Raw genomic sequence first — 21,335 nt, forward strand, 5'->3', positions numbered from 1 at the left:
ACAGCCTATGACCACTAGGAATTTTACTACAATTAAGCCAAATTAGGTAACTTAAACTTGTTGTTGCAAGTAACACTACACAACTAGGTAAACCATCAAATGAAGGTAATTAGCAGAATTTATAAATTAAACAATTAATAAAAGCACATGAGTGTGTGACTTACTGGTTTTTCAATCATTTTGGAATCCGATAGGTCTGAATGAAATGATTTAGAAAAATTTGATTTTGTGTAATTTGTCTTGCATGTCATTATTTGGTAAAGTTCAATATGTTTTAAAATTTAAGTCATAATATAATCTTGAATGTTGGTTTTTATTTGAATTAGTCCCCTGATCATCACCTAACTGCTAGAAGAATTACTTTTACCTTACTAGTGAAATAAAGTACTGAATTTATTTAAACTTTTATGGACCTCTGGCTGAAAATTTACATGAGCAGACTTTTAAGCTCCATTCAAATGAGGGTTTCTATGATTCTTTAAAGCTTGTAGCAAAAATATGTCAAATGGTTTCTTCAGGGTAAATCTATTGTTTAGTTATTTAATAAAAAGCATAACTTTGAACTGCTGTTGCTTTCTATAATTATATAACAATCTACCATGATTTAAATTAAAATAAATGAATACACTCCAGTCCATGGGCTAAAATTAATGAAATCTATTAAAATTGTATGCATAACGCTAGTACAATTCAGCCTTACCTAAAATCTGGAATCATAAGTGTTCAAGAGACTGTGGTGGGGAGTGAACATCATAAACATGATGAAGTCCCCAAGTGTCATTGCTTGCTCATAAGTAGCTAAGTATACACTTTAGCTTGCAATTTTGGCAAAGGTTATGGATTATTACTGAAGAAGGGGATGCTAATCCACTTCAATATTCTTGCCTGGAGAAGCCCTTTGACAGAGAAGCCTGTGGAGCTACAGTCCATGGGGTGGCACAGAGACAGACGCGACTGAAGTGACCCAGCACATGGATTCTTGCTAATATATTAATATATTTACAATGGCCTTATGATTTACCCTGGATCTGTAAGAGTTTGCCTGGTATTATTCTAAGGATCAGTGATAATGGACATGAGAAAAAATATCTGATTCCCAGCGTGTCCAGTTCCATGAACTTGGTATAACGAGAAGACTGGTGTGGATTTGACCTCAATAAACACTTCTCTCTATGAAGTGATTGTTGAGGGAATTTTTTTTTCCCTGCTTTTAAAGAGAAAATGTAAAATTAATGTATTCATCCATGTAAATCAGTTTTGGAGCCTACTTTCACATTAGGGGGCTTCTTCCTCATTGGCCAGTTTACATAAATTCTAGGCTTTGTAAAATTTGTCCTGGATATGCAACATAAAACTCAGCGTTGATGATAACCAGAACCTTGAAAAATCCTGCTGAATGTATTTTTAATATGTTCTAGTGAAACGCTGTTAATCAGAACAAATAACCAAAGCACAGGTTTCACTATATTAAGAACTTTACAACCATGACCTTTCAATTAAGTAAAGCTCTCACAAATATCAAAGTTTCCTCAATGAATCAAAATCTTATCTTTCTCCCCCTTAAATTCAAGATGACACTTTATTCAAAATAAAGTATCTTTCAGACTTTTTAAATAATAAATGAATCTGAGTTAAATAATTATATATAATTATTAATAAGAAATTATAAATAATTTCTGATTTAGAAAACACTTCCATAAAACAGTTGCTGTAGGTTGAATTTTGTTCCCTTAAAAATGTTGAACATCTCACTCCTGGATCCTATAAATGTCACCTTATTTGGAAACAGAGTCTTTGCATATGTAATCAAGGTAAGATGAGGTCATTAGGGTAGGGCATAATCCAATATGTTTATAAGAGAATCCACAGGGAGAATTCCATGTATCCTCAGAAGAAGAGATAGAAATGGTGCAGCTGCAATTCAAGGACTACCAGCCACCACCAGCAAGGAAGGAGTCTACCCAGAGTCTTAGAGCGAGCACAGTCCTGCTGAATCCTTGATTTCAGACTTCTAGTCTCTAAAACTACAAGAGAATAAATTTCTAAATGTACTTATTCTCTTATATTTTATTCTATTCATTCTAAATAGAACATTTTAATATTCTATTAAATAAATAACTAATATACAATTAAATAATAAATGCATATTATTAATTTAATATCTATTAAATAATAAATAGAATATTTTCTAAATAATGTAAATAGAATATTTATTTCCCAAGGTTTTAGGGAACCTAGTTTGTGGTATAATCAAATTTGCCAAGAGGACTAGTTTGCTTTTGAAAAAAATAGATTAAAATGTGGAATGCTGAGAGGCAGAAGAAGATGGCAGAGGAGTAAGACAGGGAGATGGCCAGCCTCCCCATAAATACGTAAAAAACTCATCAAGATATGGAACAACTGCTAAAAAGCAACAGCAGAAGACACCAGGCTTCTGGAGTGAAGGGTGAGGGGCGCAGGCTAAGCTTCCTGGAGTGAGGTAGGACAGGGGATGGAGATATGAAAAGAGAACAGACAGAGAATTTCAGTATGGGAGCTTTTGCCTTGAGGAAGGGAGGAAGTTGTGAAAGAGGAAGAGACTTCTTGTGTATTGAGAAGCTTCCACACAGGTGGGACCAAGGATGAGCTGAGGGATCTCAGAAAGCTAGGCAAAGCAGGGACCTAGGTGGCAGAATATAGAAAATGTTGCACTTCTCAGCCCATAAGCAGCTCACAGGCTTTGGTGCCCACCAGACAGAAGGCTCGGGGAATATAGAGAAGTGCACAAAAGCCACATGGAAAAAAGGACGGGCCCAGAGGGCCAAAAGAGAGGCACAAACAAATCTCTGCAGGGCACTGAAACCTCTGCATAACAGAGGCTAAGCCCAGGGGACAAAAGCTCTAGGAAAAATTCCAGGGGCAAGTAGCAGGCTGGTGGCAATGAGGATATGCTGGGAGGCCACTTCTATGTGACTGCAGAAATAGACGTGTGTAACACAGCTAATGCCAGGAGGACTGTCCCAAGTCATACTGAACCCATACACACCCCCAAACTTACTACTGGGCACTGTGCTGCCTTTCAGAGAGACAAGATCCAGCTCCATCAACCAGAACACAGGCACATTCCAACCCTAACCAGGAAAACATCACAGGACACTAATCCAATCCCATCCATGGGGGCAAACTGCACAACCAAGACAATTGAAAACCTTGAGAACGTTTTTCTTTCTTCTCTTGCTGTTTATTCTGCCTACATTTTTCAACCTTCACATTAGCGTTTTAGGGTGCTGTGGAGTTATCCTCTCTTTTTTCTTGCTACAGCCACTATGGAGAACAGTGTGGAGGGTCCTTAAAAAGCTGGAAATAGAACTGCCATATGACCCAGCAATCTCACTACTGGGAATACACACTGAGGAAACCATAACTGAAAGAAACACATGTACCCCAATGTTCATCTCATCACTGTTTATAATAGCCAGGACGTGGAAGCAACCTAGATGTCCATCAGCAGACAAATGGATAAGAAAGCTGTGGTACATATACACAATGGGTTATTTCAAAAGAATACATTTGAATCAATTCTAATGAGGTGGATGAAACTGGAGCCTATTATACAGAATTAAGTAAGCCAGAAAGAAAAACACCAATACAGTATATTAATGCATATATATGGATTTAGAAAGATGGTAATGATAACCCTATATGAGAGACATCAAAAGAGACACAGATGTATAGAAAAGTCTTCTGGACTCTGTGGGGGAGGGCGAGGGTGGGATGATTTGGGAGAATGACATTGAAACATGTATATTATATGTGAAACAAATTGCCAGTCCAGGTTCAATGCATGAAATGGGGTGCTCAGGGCTGGTGCACTGGGATGACCCAAAAGGATGGTACGGGGAGGGAGGTGGGAGAGGGATTCAGGATAGGGAACACATGTACACCCGTGGCAGATTCATGTCAATATATGGCAAAACCACTACAATATTGTAAAGTAATTAGCCTCCAATTAAAATAAATAAATTTATATAAGTAAAGGTAATATCAATGAAAAAAATAAAAATTTTAAAGATTTTTTCTTCTTTTTGTGAATTTTAAATTTTCTTTTTGTTCTGTTTGACTGTTTTTATTATAGTTCTTTACAAGCTGTTCAGTTCAGTTCAGTTGCTCAGTTGTGTCTGACTCTTTGTGACCCCATGGACTACAGCATGCCAGGCTTCCCTATCCATCAGAAAACTAAGATCATGGCAGCTGGTCCCATCACTTCATGGCAAATAGATGGGGAAGCAATGGAAATGGTGAGAGACTTTATTTTTCTTTTCTTATTTTTTTTAGTGGTTGGGGGGAGCTCCAAAATCACTGCAGATGGTGATGGCAGCCATGAAATTAAGGGACTCTTGCTCATTGGAAGAAAAGTTATGACCAACCTAGACAGCATATTAAAAACAGACATTACTTTGCCAACAAAGCTCCATCTAGTCATGGTTATGCTTTTTCCATTAGTCATGTTTAAATGTGAAAGTTGGACTATGAAGAACACTGAGCACCAAATTATTGTTGCTTTTGAACTGTGATGTTGCAGAAAACTCTTGAGAATCCCTTGGACTGCAAGGAGATCTAAGCATTCCATGCTAAAGGAAATCAGACCTGACTATTCATCAGAAGGAGTGAGGCTGAAGCTGAAACTCCAATACTTTGGCCAACTGATGCAAAGAATTGACTCACTGGAAAAGACCCTGATGCTGGGAAAGACTGAAGGTGGGAGGAGAAGGGGATGACAGAGGATGAGATGGTTGGATGGCATCACTGATTCAATGGACATGAGTTTGAGTAAACTCTGGGAGTTGGTGATGGACAAGGAAGCTTGGCTTGCTGCAGATCGTGGGGCTGCAAAGTGTCAGACATGACTGAGCAGCTGAACTGAACTAAACTGATATATTGCAACTGAAGCCATCATATGCAATGAACAAGAGATGTCCATTTTTTGAGAAAACTGTCCCAGTGATTCAACAGGTGATACTGAATTTATATCTAACAAGCCATCATGCAAAAATTCCCCTCATAATATACATTATTTTCAGTTGCACATGAAGTACTGTTTAGGATATGATGATCTGCAAAGTCACAAACTAGTATCAACAAATTATGATAGAAGTTATTCCAAGCATCTTTTCTGACCACAATGGTATGAAACTATAAATCAACCACAGAAAGAAAAGCATGATAATAAAATGATGGGTCCACTTTGAAACCAAAGAAGCAATCAGGAAATATCTCATGACAAAAACAAATGAAAATGAAAACACATCACAGAATCTATGAAATACAGAAAATCAGTTCCAGAAGGAAAGTTTATAGCAATACAAGCTTACATCAAGAAATAAGATAAATCTCAAATAAACAATCACTTAAAAGAATTTGAAAGAAAAGAACAAACAAAACCCAAAGTCAACAGAAGGAAGGAAATGGAAGAAAAGCTATGGTCAACCAAGATAGCATATTGAAAAGCAGAAACATTACTTTGCCAGCAAAGGTCCATCTAGTCAAGGCTATGGTTTTTCCAGTGGTCATGTATGGATGTGAGAGTTGGACTGTGAAGAAAGCTGAGCACTGAATAATTGATGCTTTTGAACTGGGGTGTTGGAAAAGACCCTTGAGAGTCCCTTGGACTGCAAGGAGATCCAACCAGTCCATTCTAAAAGAGATCAGCCCTGGGTGTTCTTTGGAAGGAATGATGCTGAAGCTGAAACTCCAGTACGTTGGCCACCTCATGCAAAGAGTTGACTCATTGGAAAAGACTGTGATGCTGGGAGGGATTGGGGGCAGGAGGAGAAGGGGATGACAGAGGATGAGATGGCTGGATGGCATCACCGACTTGAGAGACGTGAGTTTGAGTGAATTCCAGGAGATGGTTATGGACAGGGAGGCCTGGCATGCTACGATTCATGGGGTCTCAAAGTCAGACATGACTGAGCGACTGAACTGAACTGATTGAAGAAAGGAGATAAGAGATCAGAAATAATAATAGAAATGAAAGAGAGTTTGTTGTTGTTTCTTAAGATAAACAAATAGCACAATTCTGGCCATGCTAACCAGGAAGAAAAGAGAGAGGACCCAAATAAACAAGATAAGCTGTGAAAAAGGGGAAAGAACAACTGATACTGCAGAAATACACCAGGCTTCCCTGGTAGCTCATACAGTAAACAATTTGCCTGCAATGTGAGAGACACTCGTTTGGTCCCTGGAACAAGACAAGGATGCCCACCCTTACCACTTTTATTCAAATAGTATTGGTAGCCCTAGTCACAGCAATCACAAAACAGAAAGATATAAAAGTTATCCAAATTAGAAAGAAAGATGTTAAATCTGTTGCTATTTGCAGATAACAGTGTATTCTATGTAGAGAATCATAAAGTATCCACACAAAAACTATTAGGACTAATACATGAATTCATCAGTGTGGCAAGATACAAGATCAATACATGAAAATCTGTTGCATTTCTGTACACCTCAGATATGCAGATGACACCACGCTTATGGCAGAAAGTGAAGAGGAGCTAAAAAGCCTCTTGATGAAAGTGAAAGAGGACAGTGAAAAAGTTGGCTTAAAGCTCAACATTCAGAAAATGAAGATCACGGCATCTGGTCCCATCACTTCATGGGAAATAGATGGGGAAACAGTAGAGACAGTGTCAGACTTTATTTTTGGGGGCTCCAAAATCACTGCAGATGGTGACTGCAGCCATGAAATTAAAAGATGCTTTCTCCTTGGAAGAAAAGTTATGACCAACCTAGATAGTATATTCAAAAGCAGAGACATTACTTTGCCGACTGAGGTCTGTCTAGTCAAGGCTGTGGTTTTTCCTGTGGTCATGTATGGATGTGAGAGTTGGACTGTGAAGAAGGCTGAGCACTGAAGTATTGATGCTTTTGAACTGTGGTGTTGGAGAAGACTCTTGAGAGTCCCTTGGACTGCAAGGAGATCCAACCAGTCCATTCTGAAGGAGATCAACCCTGGGATTTCTTTGGAAGGAATGATGCTAAAGCTGAAGCTCCAGTACTCTGGACACCTCATACGAAGAGTTGACTCATTGGAAAAATCTCTGATGCTGAGAGGGATTGGGGGCAGGAGGAGAAGGGTACGACAGAGGATGAGATGGCTGGATGGCATCACGGACTCGATGGACATGAGTCTGAGTGAACTCCGGGAGATGGTGATGGACAGGGAGGTCTGGCGTGCTGTGATTCATGGGGTCGCGAAGAGTCGGACATGACTGAGCGACTGAACTGAACTGAACTGAATAGTGAAATACCAGCAGAATAAAGAAAAATAAATTCTCATATAAAATTGCACAAAAATAAAATAAAATATCAAATTTTGCTAAGGAGTAGAAAGATCTATATGCTAAAAACTAAAAAAAAAAAATGATAAAGGAAATTGAAGATAATTCCAGGAAATAGAAAAGTATCCCATGCTTTTAGATTGGAATAATTACTACTGTAATACTGTCATATTACATATACCTAAATTTAATGCAATTAAAGAGTTAATGATTTAAAGATTACATATTTAATGCAATATCTATCAAAACAACATGACATTTTTCACAGAACTAGAAAAAAGAACCCTAAAATATATGTGGAATCATAAAAGTCTCAGAATTGCCAAAACAATCCTGAGGAAAAAGAATAAAGCTGGAGTCATAACCCTCCCAGACTTCAAACTATTGTACAAAGCTACAGTAATCAAAACAATATAAAACTGACACAAAAACAGACATAGAGAAAAATGGTATTGAAAAAAGAGACACAAAATATAGTCATACATGTATAAGCAATTAATTTGTAGGATTACAAGTTATGCAATGGAGAAAAGACAGTTTCTTCAACAAGCATGTTGGGAAAGCTGTGCTGCTACTGCTAAGTCATTTCAGTCATGTCTGACTCTGTGCAACCCCATAGACAGCAGCCCACCAGGCTTGCCCATCTCTGGCATTCTCCAGGCAAGAATACTGGAGTGGGCTGCCACTTCCTTCTCCAATACATGAAAGTGAAAAGTAAAATGAAGTCGCTCAGTTGTGCCCGACTTCACGATCCCATGGACTGCAGCCTACCAGGCTCCTCCATACATGGGATTTTCCAGGCAAGAGTACTGGAGTGGATTGCCATTGCTGTCTCCAGGAAAAGCTGTGAGATACATGTAAATCAGTAAAATTAGAACACTCCCTCACATCATTAGAAAATTAAACTGAAAATGGTGTAAAGACTTAAATATAGGACATGACACCATAAAACTTCTGGAAGGGAATACAGGAAAAACATTCTCTGACACAAATTTTAGCAGTGTTTTCTTAGATTAGTCATCCAAGACAGAAGAAAGAAAAGCAAAATAATCAAACGGGACCTAATCAAATGTAAAAGCTTTTGCCCAGCAAAGAAAACCATCAACAAAACAAGAAGACAACTTTTTAATGGGAGAAAATATTTGCTAATGATGCAATCAACAAGGGGTTAAATACAAACTATACAAACAGCTCATATAGCACTATCAATTTTTTTTTTAATGAATGAATGGGCAGAAAACCTAAGTAGATACTTTCCCAAAGGCATACAGATGACTAACATGCATGTGAAAAGACATTTAGTATTGTTGTCTATAAGAGAAAGGCAAATCAAAACTACAATGAGATATCACCTCAAACAGGTCAGAACAAACAGTGTTAAAATGTCTATGAATAATGAATGCTGCAGAGGGTGTGGAGAAAAGGGATCCCGCCTATGCTTTTGGAAAGGATGCAAATAGTTGCAGTTACTATGGAGAACAGCATAGTGTTTCCTTAAAAATTTAAAAATATACTTATGCTGCTGCTAAGTCACTTCAGTCGTGTCTGACTCTGTGTGACCCCATAGACAGCGGCCCACCAGGCTTCCCCATTCCTGGGATTCTCCAGGCAAGAACACTGGAGTGGGTTGCCATTTCCTTCTCCAATGCATGAAAGTGAAATGTGAAATGGAAGTCATTCAGTCGTGTCCGACTCTTCACAATCCCATGTACTGCAGCCTACCAGGCTCCCCCATCCATGGGATTTTCCAGGCAAGGGTACTGGAGTGGGGTGCCATCACCTGCTATGATCCAGTAAACTGAAAAAAAAAGGAAAACTCTAATTTGAAAAAGACACATGCACACTAATGTTCATATTATTTACAATTTCTAAGACTTGGAAGCAACCCAAATTCCAATCAACAGATGATTAACTTAATAAATGATATATATTCACACATACACACACACACATGCATACCCACCATGGAATATTATTCAGCCATATAGAATGATGAAATATTCCCATTTGCAGCAACACTGATATATCTAGAAAATAGTATACTTAATGAAGTGAATCAGACAGATAAATGTAAGTATATATCACTTATATGTGGTATCTACAAAATAATACAAATGAATCTATATAGAGAACAGAAATAGACTCAAAGACATAGAAAACAAACATGGTACAAACAGGAGAGGGAAGAGGATATGGACAAATTAGAAGTATGAGATTAACAGATACAGTATATTATACATAAAAATAGACAAATAACAATGACTTAGAAATACTTTATAATAACCTGAAATGGAAAATAACCTGAAAAAATTACTATATATATATATATACACACATATATGTATCACTTTTCTGTTCACCTTAAACTAACATAGTATTGCAAACCAGCTACAACTGAAAAAGAAAAAAGCCTATATACTGATATGCCAAATATTTTAATGAGTCCATAGCAATACATCAATTTACAACTGGAGTCATACATGATACTCAATATTTAGTTCTGTAAAAATGGTCAGAGCAAACACTTAACCCATAGTCTGGAACCTTAGATTTCAGCCAGAGAGAAAGAACAACAACAACAACAAAAACATTGCTGGGACTGGATTAACCCAGTTGGGCAGCAATGTGAAAGTTAGAAGCTAAATTTTAATATCTTTTGTTTAATTTTGTATTTCCTCTTCTCACTCATAAATTTCAGAGAAATTTCAAGGGAATTTATTACAATTTCTACTTAAGTTGACTCCTAGTCTGAATATGTTTTTGATAAGTGGAAAAAAGACAAGTTTATGCTGCATGTAGACAACAGTATCTTGGATCTTTCCAGGTGGCACAAGTGGTAAAATCCACCTGCCAATGCAGGTGACATAAGAGTTACAGATTCAGTCCCTGGATCAGGAAGATCCCCTAAAGGAACGCATGGCAACCCACTCCAGTATTCTTGCCTGGAGTATCCTGTGGACAGAGGAGTCTGGAGGGCTACAGTCTATAGGGTTGCAAAGAGTTGGAAATGCTTCAAGTGACTTAGCATGCACACACATAGACAACATCTTAAGGAGCTTGAAGGACAAGACATATGAAATATATCAACAAGAAACTACACTTCACAAGCCATCTTTAATTAAATCCTTGAAACAGATAATACAAGAAGCTTGAGTGTATATTTTTTAATAATAGAGGAATGTGGACCCCACCTCAGCCTAGTCAGTTTTTGAGTTTTTGTTTGTTTTTTTTTTTTTTTTTTTCTAGTTTAGGGCAAATCCACATTGAAGTACAAGAATGATATAGTAAGAACTATAATTTCAGGAATTAATAGAGATCTGCTCTAATGCCTGTACAAGTCTTCTCTAAATTTGTCCTTACCTAACTCACTTTTTCAAAGGAAATTGGAAGGAATAATTGGTGAACAATAGAGAATTTTAGCAGTCTCACTGCAATTTTCCCCGAAAGAGATGGATGTTGAAATCGCCATTTATGATTGAATTCTACATTTCTGTGTCCTGTTCAGAATTTACCTATGAAACTTTTAATTCTCTCTGTTCTCTCTTCTCATTGACATAGAAGCTGGCACTCCAGCCTTTTCTCACCAATCAGTCTGCTTTTTTTTATTATTATTATTATTTTTTATTTTTATTTATTTTATTTTATTTTTTTTTAATTTTAAAATCTTTAATTCTTTTTTTTTTAGTTTTTTTATTTTTTAAATTTTAAAATCTTTAATTCTTACATGCGTTCCCAAACAAGACCCCCCCTCCCACCTCCCTCCCCACAACATCTCTCTGGGTCATCCCCATGCACCAGCCCCAAGCATGCTGCACCCTACGTCAGACATTGGGCGTTTGTAGCCCTGGTTTCTCACTTGCAGGTCTAATATCATGACTTGGGTCCCCATTAAAGCTTGCTTGTCATGAAATCTCTGAGCCAAAAGTAAGTAGGAGTTGAGATACATGCTTATTAATTGGCAACAATATACTCTAGGGATTTCTCTAGTGGTCCAGTGGCTTTGAAAGTAGGGGGCCCTGGTTCAATCCCTGGTCAGGAAACTAGATCCCAGAAACCACAAGCCACAACTGAAGATCCCACATGCCACATCCCACATGCGTGGTACAGCTAAATAAGCAAAAAAACTCTTTAATTTGTAACAGTATATTCTCTTCTTATTATTAGTTGTGATTATAAAATAAAAAAATATAACAAATATGGGTAATTTGGACATTTTATTTAATCAAATCTGAGGTAGTTATATGATGGGTCATAATTTTATATACCATGAAGGAAGAAAAAGGTACTCTCAATTCTTGCCTCTAAAATTAACTTCTTCTTCAGAAATGTTAGAACATGAAAAATATGCATCTAAAAATTTGAGAAAAATTATAGTTGGATCAGATACCTTTTTATTCTTAACATACTTAAAACTGTGCTGAGCAAAATGACAGCTTAGAGGTTCAGTTATTTCCCTCTTCTTAATTAGGATAAATCTCTGTTATGAGCCTTTGTATGACATGTTTAATAGTTTCTACACCAAATGAATTCTTAACCTTAAATAAACATGTTGCAATATAATTTTGCTGTTTTAATTCTGGAAGATTATAAAATTATTTGGCATTAATAGTTTGTTACATTAAAGACTAAAAAAACACAAATAATGAACAAAAGTGACATATGTACTTATAGTTAATGTGTCACCAGTGGTGCAATTCCTGAAGGCCAAAAAAAAAAAAATGTGTGTATGCACATCAAGGTTTAGAATGAATCTCTTAATTTCAATTTATAAATATTACAGTTTTCTATCAGTTATTATTTATTTTGTTTCTTTCATCTGAATTGTGACTTAAGAGACTCTAGAAGGATATCTTTAGATTCTAGCCAATATTTCTGACAATTTTCAAAGAAAAATTGAATTCCAAGCAACTGATTAATACAAAACTTTGTAATATAACTCAATTAAAAGTTGGGCATTTCCAGTTTTTATGAATGGTATTAATAATTCAGTACACATTAAAAATATTAATATGATCAATAGACATCTATAATTTCTCAGATATCTTTTTAAATCTAATCGTGATGATATAGTTTAATTAATAGAAAGTTCCTTATTGGCAAACAGAAATGAAATTTTATAGCTATTTAAAATATATCAAAATAAAATAACTTAAGACATAATTTGATTGCAACAATTTTCCATACAATTTCCAAGGGCAATCTTAACCATAATAAACTATAAACACACTCTACCCATGAGTAAAGATAATAAGTTATTATATGAAGTGAATATATCTGTACACTAATAAAGTGGGAAATATTAAATGCTTTAAATTATTTCTAAATATTATAGTGGATAGATGATTCACTCAGGACTAACTTTAGAAATGAGGTCACTTAAATCATTATTTCGAGTGTGGCCTGCATACCTTCTTGTTTAAAATCTCCTCCCTTGTCTTCTCTGTGTGTCTCAAATCCTCAAATAGCTTCAAAAGTGCTAATAATTTGACAAAGTAAATAATGACTACAAGTTAACATCAGGAAATCTGAATTCAGCTGCCATTTCTGCATTGGAAATGCCTTGCTTTTGTTTTCCTCAAACCAGATGATTAGAAGACTCATGCATCTCAAAGGATTGCTAAGAGGAAAACAGGAAAACATTTACAACAGCAGTTTTCTGTGTGTTTTTTTAGATCTATATTTCTTTATTTATTAATTAAAAAAAATTAAATCTATGTTCAACAGCTGGTTTTAAACTGCAAGGTGTCATGTTCAGTAACAAGCAAAGGAAATGGCAACCCACTCGAGTATTCTTGCCTGGAGAATCCCATGGACGGAGGTGCCTGGTAGGCTACAGTCCATGGGGTCGCAAAGAGTCGGACACAACTGAGCGACTTCACTTTCACTTTCACGAGATTGGGGCAGCTGATGATAATGAAGTCCCATTGGATGGTTTAAAATGAGAAGACAGTCATGAGCTTGCTGCTACGGACCCTTGGTATATCTGCAACTCAAAAGACCTATAGGAAAAAACAGGAGTCCCAAAGTCTTCTGTATCTAAATTAGTTTATACGATGGAATCCTAACATTTTTGGATTTAAGTCTACATCAAGGATTTAATTCTTAGATGCTTTTGAAGACCAGATTTAAGTTTCATATTTTGATCTTTGAAATAGCTATTTGAAATTAGTAGCAATTTAAAATTAGTAAATAAGTTGAAATTAAACTTTGTATAAATCTTAATAAATGATAAACCTCTAGATCAGCCATATGCAATATGTGTTGATCCTCATTTATATACACTAGTCACAATTTGACAATTTCTTTTTATTATAAATTTCCTATAAAGCACCATTTAAAAAAATATTTCAATGGACTTACCAGAATAGATGCTTAAAGGACAAATTGGGCAGGCTGTTTGTATTAGATATCTCAGCATACTTATGAAATTACAGTCTGTAGAGCTATCATTGACATTAGTATGAATGATGCCTGTAGCATAGTCATGGCAATTTGTCACCAAAGTTTTTGGCCTGAGAGGCATGTTTTTACATTACCTACATTCTTTGTCTTGGACTTTTTTCAAATCTTTTTCTGTTAATTAAATTCTAGGCCAGACAGTTGCTAACACCTCCAAAATATAATATTTTTAAAATAGCTTTGAAAATGCTATTTCATTCACACTGTCTGGAGGAGTTATTTTTTTTTATGTAATACCATATTTTCAGCTTCTATCATATATTCCCAGTTCAAAAAACCTTCTGCTTTAGGATGTGTCACATCAATCAACGAGGTGTTTATTTGGAAGACATTTTTTCATGAGCTAAAACATTCCTCCCAGGTACATATTAAATGAAACCCAGTGTACAGCTCTCCACGATCTGTCATTGGAGGTGATTGGACAAGGCTGGTTTTAATGACTTGAAAATCTCTTCCAAGGGCAAGTGCAGCTATAAACATATTGGTGTGAAAAACACTATAGTTACACTGAACTGGTCCCCAGTTTCTTTCCAGTAAAATATACTTCTGGGGCTTTCTGAGAAAAATCATTGAAAGCATAGAATATCCTCAGCAACTCTCAATTTCTTTAAAATTAAAAAGAGAACTTTCCATCTCTCCCTTTCTCCTGACCTCCTCCCTTCTCTTTGTCCTTTCTCACTCACCTTCCTCCTTTCTTCTACTTTTCATTTGAACTTTTCTCAAATGATTTTTACAAGGTTTCCATACAAAAACAATTGCTCGATTGAAGAGTATACCTAGACATAAAATATACATACACAAATATCTGATAAATACCAATCTATATCTGTTGGTAGATTTTCTAAATGGAAAATATTTTAGTTTTCAGTGCAAACAAGCCTTCACCTATACCTATACTGCCACTAATCTCAGGAGTGTTTCTCTTTTGCTTTTACTTAACCCAGCATATTATTTCTCTGAGCCTTTCCAGGTGGCATTGTGGTAAAGAACCCACCTGCCAATGCAGGAGACACTGGAGACCTGGGTTCTGTCCTTGGTCAAGAAGATCCTCTGGAGGAGGAAATGGCAACCCATCCCAGTATTCTTGCCTGGAGAGAATACCATGAAGACAGGAGCCTGGTGGGCTACCGTCCATGGGGTTGCAAGAATCAGATATGGCTGAGTGATTTAAGCATGCAAGCATTATTTCTGTAGCTATTACAAAATAGCTTTGAAAAAAGAAATGCTCTTGTGGTAGAAGAGATACAGTTGTGTCCACCTCTTTGCAATCCTATAGAATGTAGACTGCCAGGCTCCTCTGTCCATGGTATTCTCCAGGCAAGAATACTGGGATGGGTTGCCATGCTCTTTGCCAGAGGATCTTCCCAGACCAGGAATTGAACCCACATCGCATGTCTCCTGAATTGGGAAACCTATTCTTTCCCACTAGCACCACCTAGGAAGACCTCAAAATGGATTATGTGCAGCCAAATGTACTTTCTTAGCTTTAGGAACATAAAGTTTGTTCAATGTTGATATTTAAGAACAAAAATATGTGCTTAATCAGCGTACGAAGTATAAGATACAAGGAGACTGCATAATGAAGTGAATATGTAAATATAATCACTCAACATAATAAAACTAACAGCAGAGAGGGTGAGTTTTTTTCATCTTTGGTAATTTTGATTCTGTTTTAATTTTCTTCATCGTAATTGTCATAAAAAATATTTTCCAAAGCTAATTTCTTTAGGTTTTAGGGCATCAATTGTATTTTCATTCTTTATGTCTCTTATTCTAGATACAAATACAAATGTGTTCATGTGTCAACATATCAGTAGATGAGAATTATAAGGTAGAGACTTGGTTGCCTTCTTGGAGTTGTTAGTAGGGTTTAGCACTCAATTCTTTAGTAGAAAGAATATACTGAAAACAAATTTAGTTGATTCAAACTTAGTGAATAAGTATCTTTCTGTAAAATATATATATATATATATATAAAGTCAAATTATATTCTATATTTATTTACAGGTTTGATTCATGTTTACTTATCATATTTATCACTTATTGCTTCCTTTCTCTTTCCTATCCTCCATCTCTCCCTCTCTCTCTCTTTTTCTTTCAGTCTTCCTTTATTTCAAACATTGAACTCCCACAGTGAGGAAACAAAGGGAAGCAAAGTACATTTATCAAGGCCTCTAAATGGAATCCTTTCTGCCAGAATGATGCCTTCACTATCACAGATTCCACTCTCATCAGATTTTAAATTTGACAGTTGGATTAGAAAATGAGAAAAGCTTGAGGCTCATTATTTGAATATTGGAACTTTTAAGTATGAAGATATGTAGCCAAAAATCTACTGAAATTATGACTAATGCAGATGGAGATAACAAGTTCAGACTATATCAGTTATAGAAGGCTCTCTAAAGATACTCATTTTATGCCTACATAGCAATTCCATATTAAATATTTCTTATTAAAGTATTATAGTTGCAAGAGCAATGTAAGAAACCTCACCAGGTAAGTGTCAGGGTCTTTAATCAGTTGTGGTGTCAATCGTGGACACAGTTCATTAATCACAGGCTGCATTTCTCTCTTCCATCAGTTCAGTTGTTCAATTGTGTCTGACTGTTTGCAACCCCATGGACTTCAGCACACCAGGCCTCCCTGTCCATGACCAACTCCCAGAGTTTGTGCAAACTCATGTCCATTGAGTCAGTGATGCCATTGAACCATCTTATCCTCTGTCATCCTCTTCTTCTCCCATCCTCTTCAGTATTTCCCAGCATCAGGGTCCTTCCCAATGAGTCAGTTCTTTGCATCAGGTGGCCAAAGTATTGGAGTTTCAGCTTAAGCATCAGTCCTTCCAATGAATATTCAGGGCTAATTTCCATTAGGATGGACTGATTGGATCTCCTTGCAGTCCAAGGGACTCTCAAGAGTCTTCTCCAGCACCACAGTTCAAAAGCATCAATTCTTCAACACTCAGGTGTTTTTTTGTTTGTTTGTTTTTTGTTTGTTTTTTATAGTCCAACTCTCACATCCATTCATGACTACTGGAAAAACCATACCCTTGACTAAACGGACCTTTATTGGCAAAGTCATGTCTCTGTTTTTTAAAATGCTGTCTAGGTTGGTCAAACCTTTTCATCCAAGGTGCAAGGCTCTGCTAATTTCATGGCTGCAGTCACCATCCACAGTGATCTTCGAGCCCCCAAAATTTCAGTCTGTCACTGTTTCCCCTGTTTCCCCATCTATTTGTCATGAAGTTATGGGATCACATGCCATGATCTTAGTTTTCTGAATGTTGAGTTTTAAGCCAACTTTTTCACTCTCCTCTTTCACTTTCATCACAAGGCTCTTTATTTCTTCTTCACTTTCTGCCATAATGGTGGTGTCATCTGCGTATCTGAGATTATTGATATTTCTCCCATCAATCCTGATTCCAGCTTGTGCATCATCCAGTCCACCGTTTTTCATGAGGCACTCTGCATATAAGTGAAATAAGCAGGCTGACAATATGCAGCCTTGACGTACTCCTTCTCCTATTTGGAACCAGTCTGTTGTTCCATGTCCAGTTCTAACTGTTGCTTCCTGACCTGCATATAGATTTCTCAAGAGGCAGGTCAGGCGGTCTGGTATTTCCTTCTCTTTCAGAATTTTCCACAATTTATTGTGATCCACACAGTCAAAGGCTTTGGCATAGTCAATAAAGCAGAAATAGATGTTTTTCTGGAACTCACTTGTTTTTACAATAATCCAGCAGATGTTAGCAACTTGATTTCTGGTTCCTCGACCTTTTCTAAAACCACCTTGAACATCTGGAAGTTCACGGTTCACATACTGTTGAACACTGGCCTGGAGAATCTTGAACATTACTTCACTAGCATGTAAGATGAGTGCAATTGTGCAGTAGTTTGAGCATTTTTTGCAATTGCTTTTCTTTGGGAAATTTTGCCTTTGCCTTTCTTTCTCTTTTCCATGGCACAGAGATATAATCACCAGCTAAGCCATTTCACAGAGCCCTTACCAGGATCTGCTGAGATAATGACTATGCAAAATCTTTGGATATTATGGAATAAAAACACAAGGAATTATTTTAATAAGAATATACATGTGAAAAAAATTAAAAAAAAGAATATACATGTGTATAGAATGTACATGTACAAATCCCCTTGAGGTGGTTTTGTTTACTCCCTTAGAATTAAACAATACTCTAGTGCTCGCTTCGGTGGTACATACACTAAAATTGGAACAAAACAGAGATGATTAGCACATCCGCTGTACAAAGCAGACACGCAAATTCGTGAAGCATTCCATATTTTATTTAGAGACAAGCCAATGCCTATACTTCTAAAACTCTTTCAAAAAAATTGCAGAGGAAGGAACACTTCCAAATTCATTCTATGATGTTACCATCATCCTGATACCAGAACCAGGCAAAGACAAAACAAGAAAACTACAGGTCAATATCACTGGTGAACATAGATGCAAAAATCCTCAACAAAATTTTAACAAAATGCATTCAGAAACACATCAAAAAGTTCATACACCATTATCAAGATGGGTTTATTTCAGGGATGCAAGGATTCTTCAATATACACAAATCAATCAATGTGATATACTATATTAACAAGTTGAAAGATAAAAAAAAAAAAACCATATGATAATCTCAATAGATGCAGAAAAAGGCTTTCACAAAATTTGGCACCTATTTATGATGTAAACTCTTCAACAAATGGGTGTAGAAAGAACCTACCTCAACATAGTAAGGGCCATGTATGATAAGCCTACAGCAAACCTCAGTCTCATTGACAAAAACCTGAAAACATTCCTCCTAAGATCAGGAACAAGACAGGGCTGTCCACTTTCACCACTATTACTCAACATAGTTCTGGAAGTCCTAGCTACACCAATCAGAGAAGAAAAATGAATAAAAGGAATCCAGATTGGAAAAGAAGTAAAGCTCTCACTGTTTTGCAGATGACATGATAGTGTGCATAGAAAACCCTAAAGATAGTATCAGAAAATTACTAGAGCTAATCAGTGAATTTAGCAAAGTTTCAGGATACAAAATCAATACACAGAAATCACCTGCATTTCTATATGATAAGAATGAAAAATCAGAAAGAGAAATTAAGGAATCAATCCCATTCACCATGCAACAAAAATAATTAAATATCTGAGTAAACTTACTTAAGGAGATAAAAGAACTGCACACAGAAAAGTATAAGACACTAATGAAAGAAATCAAAGATGACATAAACAGATGGAGAGATATTCTGTTTCTGTGTAGGAAGAATCAATACTATGAAAATGACTATAGTACAGATTTAATGCAATCCCTATCAAATAATCAATGACATTTTTCACAGAACTGGAACAAAAAGTTCCACAATTCTTATGAAAATCCAAAAGGTCCTGAATAGCCAAAGCAGTCTTGAGAAAGAAGAATGGACCTGGAGGAATCAAGCTTCCTGACTTCAGGTTATACTACAAAGCTACAGTCATCAAGACAGTATGGTACTGGCACAAAAACAGAAATATTGACCAGTGGAACAAGATAGAAAGCCCAGAAATAAACCCATGCGCCTATAGGTACCTTATTTTGACAAACGGGACAAAAATATACAATGGGCTCTTTAATAAATGGTGCCAGGAAAACTGAACAGTTACATGGAAAAGAATGAAATTAGAACACTTCTTAACACCGTACACAAGGATAAACTCAAAATGGATTACAGGCCTAAATGCAAGACCAGAAACTATAAAACTCTTAGAGGAAAGCATGGGCAGAACACTCTACAACATAAGACAAGAATCTCTATGACCCACCACCTAGAGGAATGGAAATAAAAACAAAAGTAAATAAGTGAAAAACTGATTAAAAAACTGATTAAACTTAAAAGCTTTTGCACAGCAATGGAAACCATAAGCAAGGTGAAAAAGGAACCCTCAGAACAGGAGAAAATAGAAAAATAAACAACAGACAATGGATTCCAAATTGTACAAGCAGCTCAAACAACTGAAACTTTGGGAAATGAACAACCCAATCAAAAAGTGGGAAAAAGACCTAGACAGATATTTCTCCAAATAAGACATACAGATGACTAACAAACACATGAAAAGATGCTCAACACTTCTCACTTTTAGAGAAATGCAAATCAAACTACAATGAGATATCACCTCATTCTGGTCAGAATGGCCCTCACCAAAATGTCTATAACCATAAATACTGGAGAGGATGTGGAGAAAAGAGAATACTCTTGCACTGTTGATGGGAATGTAAATAATGCAGGCACTATGGAAGATGCTATGGAGATTTCTTAAAAAGCTAGGAATCAAACCACCATATGACCCAGCAATTCCACCCCTAGCCATATACCCTGAGGAAACCAAAATTGAAAGAGACACATGTATCCCATTGTTCATTGCAGTAATATTTACAATAGCTAGAACATGGAAGCAACTTAGATGTCCATTGACAGATGAATAGATAAAGAAGTTGTGGCATATATACACAATGGAATATTACTCAGCCATAAAAAGGAACACATTTGAGTCAGTTCTAATGAGGTGGATAAACCTAGAACCTATTATGCAAAGTGAAGTGAGTCAGAAAGAGAAACCTACATACTGTATTCTAACACATATATATGGAATCTAGAAAAATGGTACTGAAGAATTTATTTACAGGGCAACAGTGGAAAAACAGACATAGAGAACAGGCTTATGGACATGGGGAGAGGTGAGGAGAGGGTGAGATGTATGGAAAGAATAATATGGAAATTTATATTATCATATATAAAATACATAGCCAATGGGAAATTGCTGTATGTCTCAGGAAATTCAAACAGGGGCTCTGTGTCAACCTAGATGGGTGGGACGGGGAGGTAGATGGGAGAGAGTTTCAAAAGGGAGAGGATATATGTATACCTATGGCTGATTCCACCCTTATGGCAGAAAGTGAAAAAGAACTAAAGAGCCTCTTGATGAAAGTGAAAGAGGAGAGAGGAAAAGTTGGCTTAAAGCTCAACATTCAGAAAACTAAGATCATGGCATCCGGTCCCATCATTTCATGGCAAACAGATGGGGAAACAATGGAAACAGTGGATGACTTTATTTTTCTGGGCTCCAAAATCACTGCAGATGGTGATTGCAGCCATGAAGTTAAAATACACTTGCTCCTTGGAAGAAAAGTTATGACAGCATATTAAAACTTAGACAGCATATTAAAAAGCAGAGACGTTAGTTTGTCAACAAATGTCCATCTAGTCAAGGCTACAGTTTTCCCAGTAATCGTGTATGGATGTGAGAGCTGGACTATAAAGAAACTGAGCCCCAAAGAACTGACACTTTTTAACTGTGGTGTTGGAGAAGACTCTTGAGAGTCTCTTGGACTGCAAAGAGATCCAACCAGTCCATCCTAAAGGAAATGAGTCCTGAATATTCATTGGAAGGACTGATATTGAAGCTGAAACCCCAATACTTTGGCCACCTCATGTGAAGAGCTGATTCATTTGAAAAGTTCCTCATGCTGGGCAAGATCAAGGATGGGAGAAGGGGATGATGGAGGAT

General features: G+C 36.5%; 1 protein-coding gene and 1 non-coding gene across 2 annotated transcripts in view; one reads left to right on the plus strand and one right to left on the minus strand.

The window, feature by feature from the left end:
* The window catches only part of KHDRBS2 (KH RNA binding domain containing, signal transduction associated 2), an 844,433-nt gene that overhangs the window by 177,568 nt on the left and 645,530 nt on the right, over positions 1 to 21,335 (minus strand). The gene's annotated exons all lie outside the window — the stretch shown is intronic.
* On the plus strand, positions 17,977 to 18,083 carry LOC138426132 (U6 spliceosomal RNA). Its single transcript, XR_011251555.1, has one exon. It is a non-coding gene; the product is annotated as a U6 spliceosomal RNA (small nuclear RNA).

Source organism: Ovis canadensis, chromosome 20 (assembly GCF_042477335.2).
Source record: "Ovis canadensis isolate MfBH-ARS-UI-01 breed Bighorn chromosome 20, ARS-UI_OviCan_v2, whole genome shotgun sequence".
Classification (NCBI taxonomy): domain Eukaryota; kingdom Metazoa; phylum Chordata; class Mammalia; order Artiodactyla; family Bovidae; genus Ovis; species Ovis canadensis.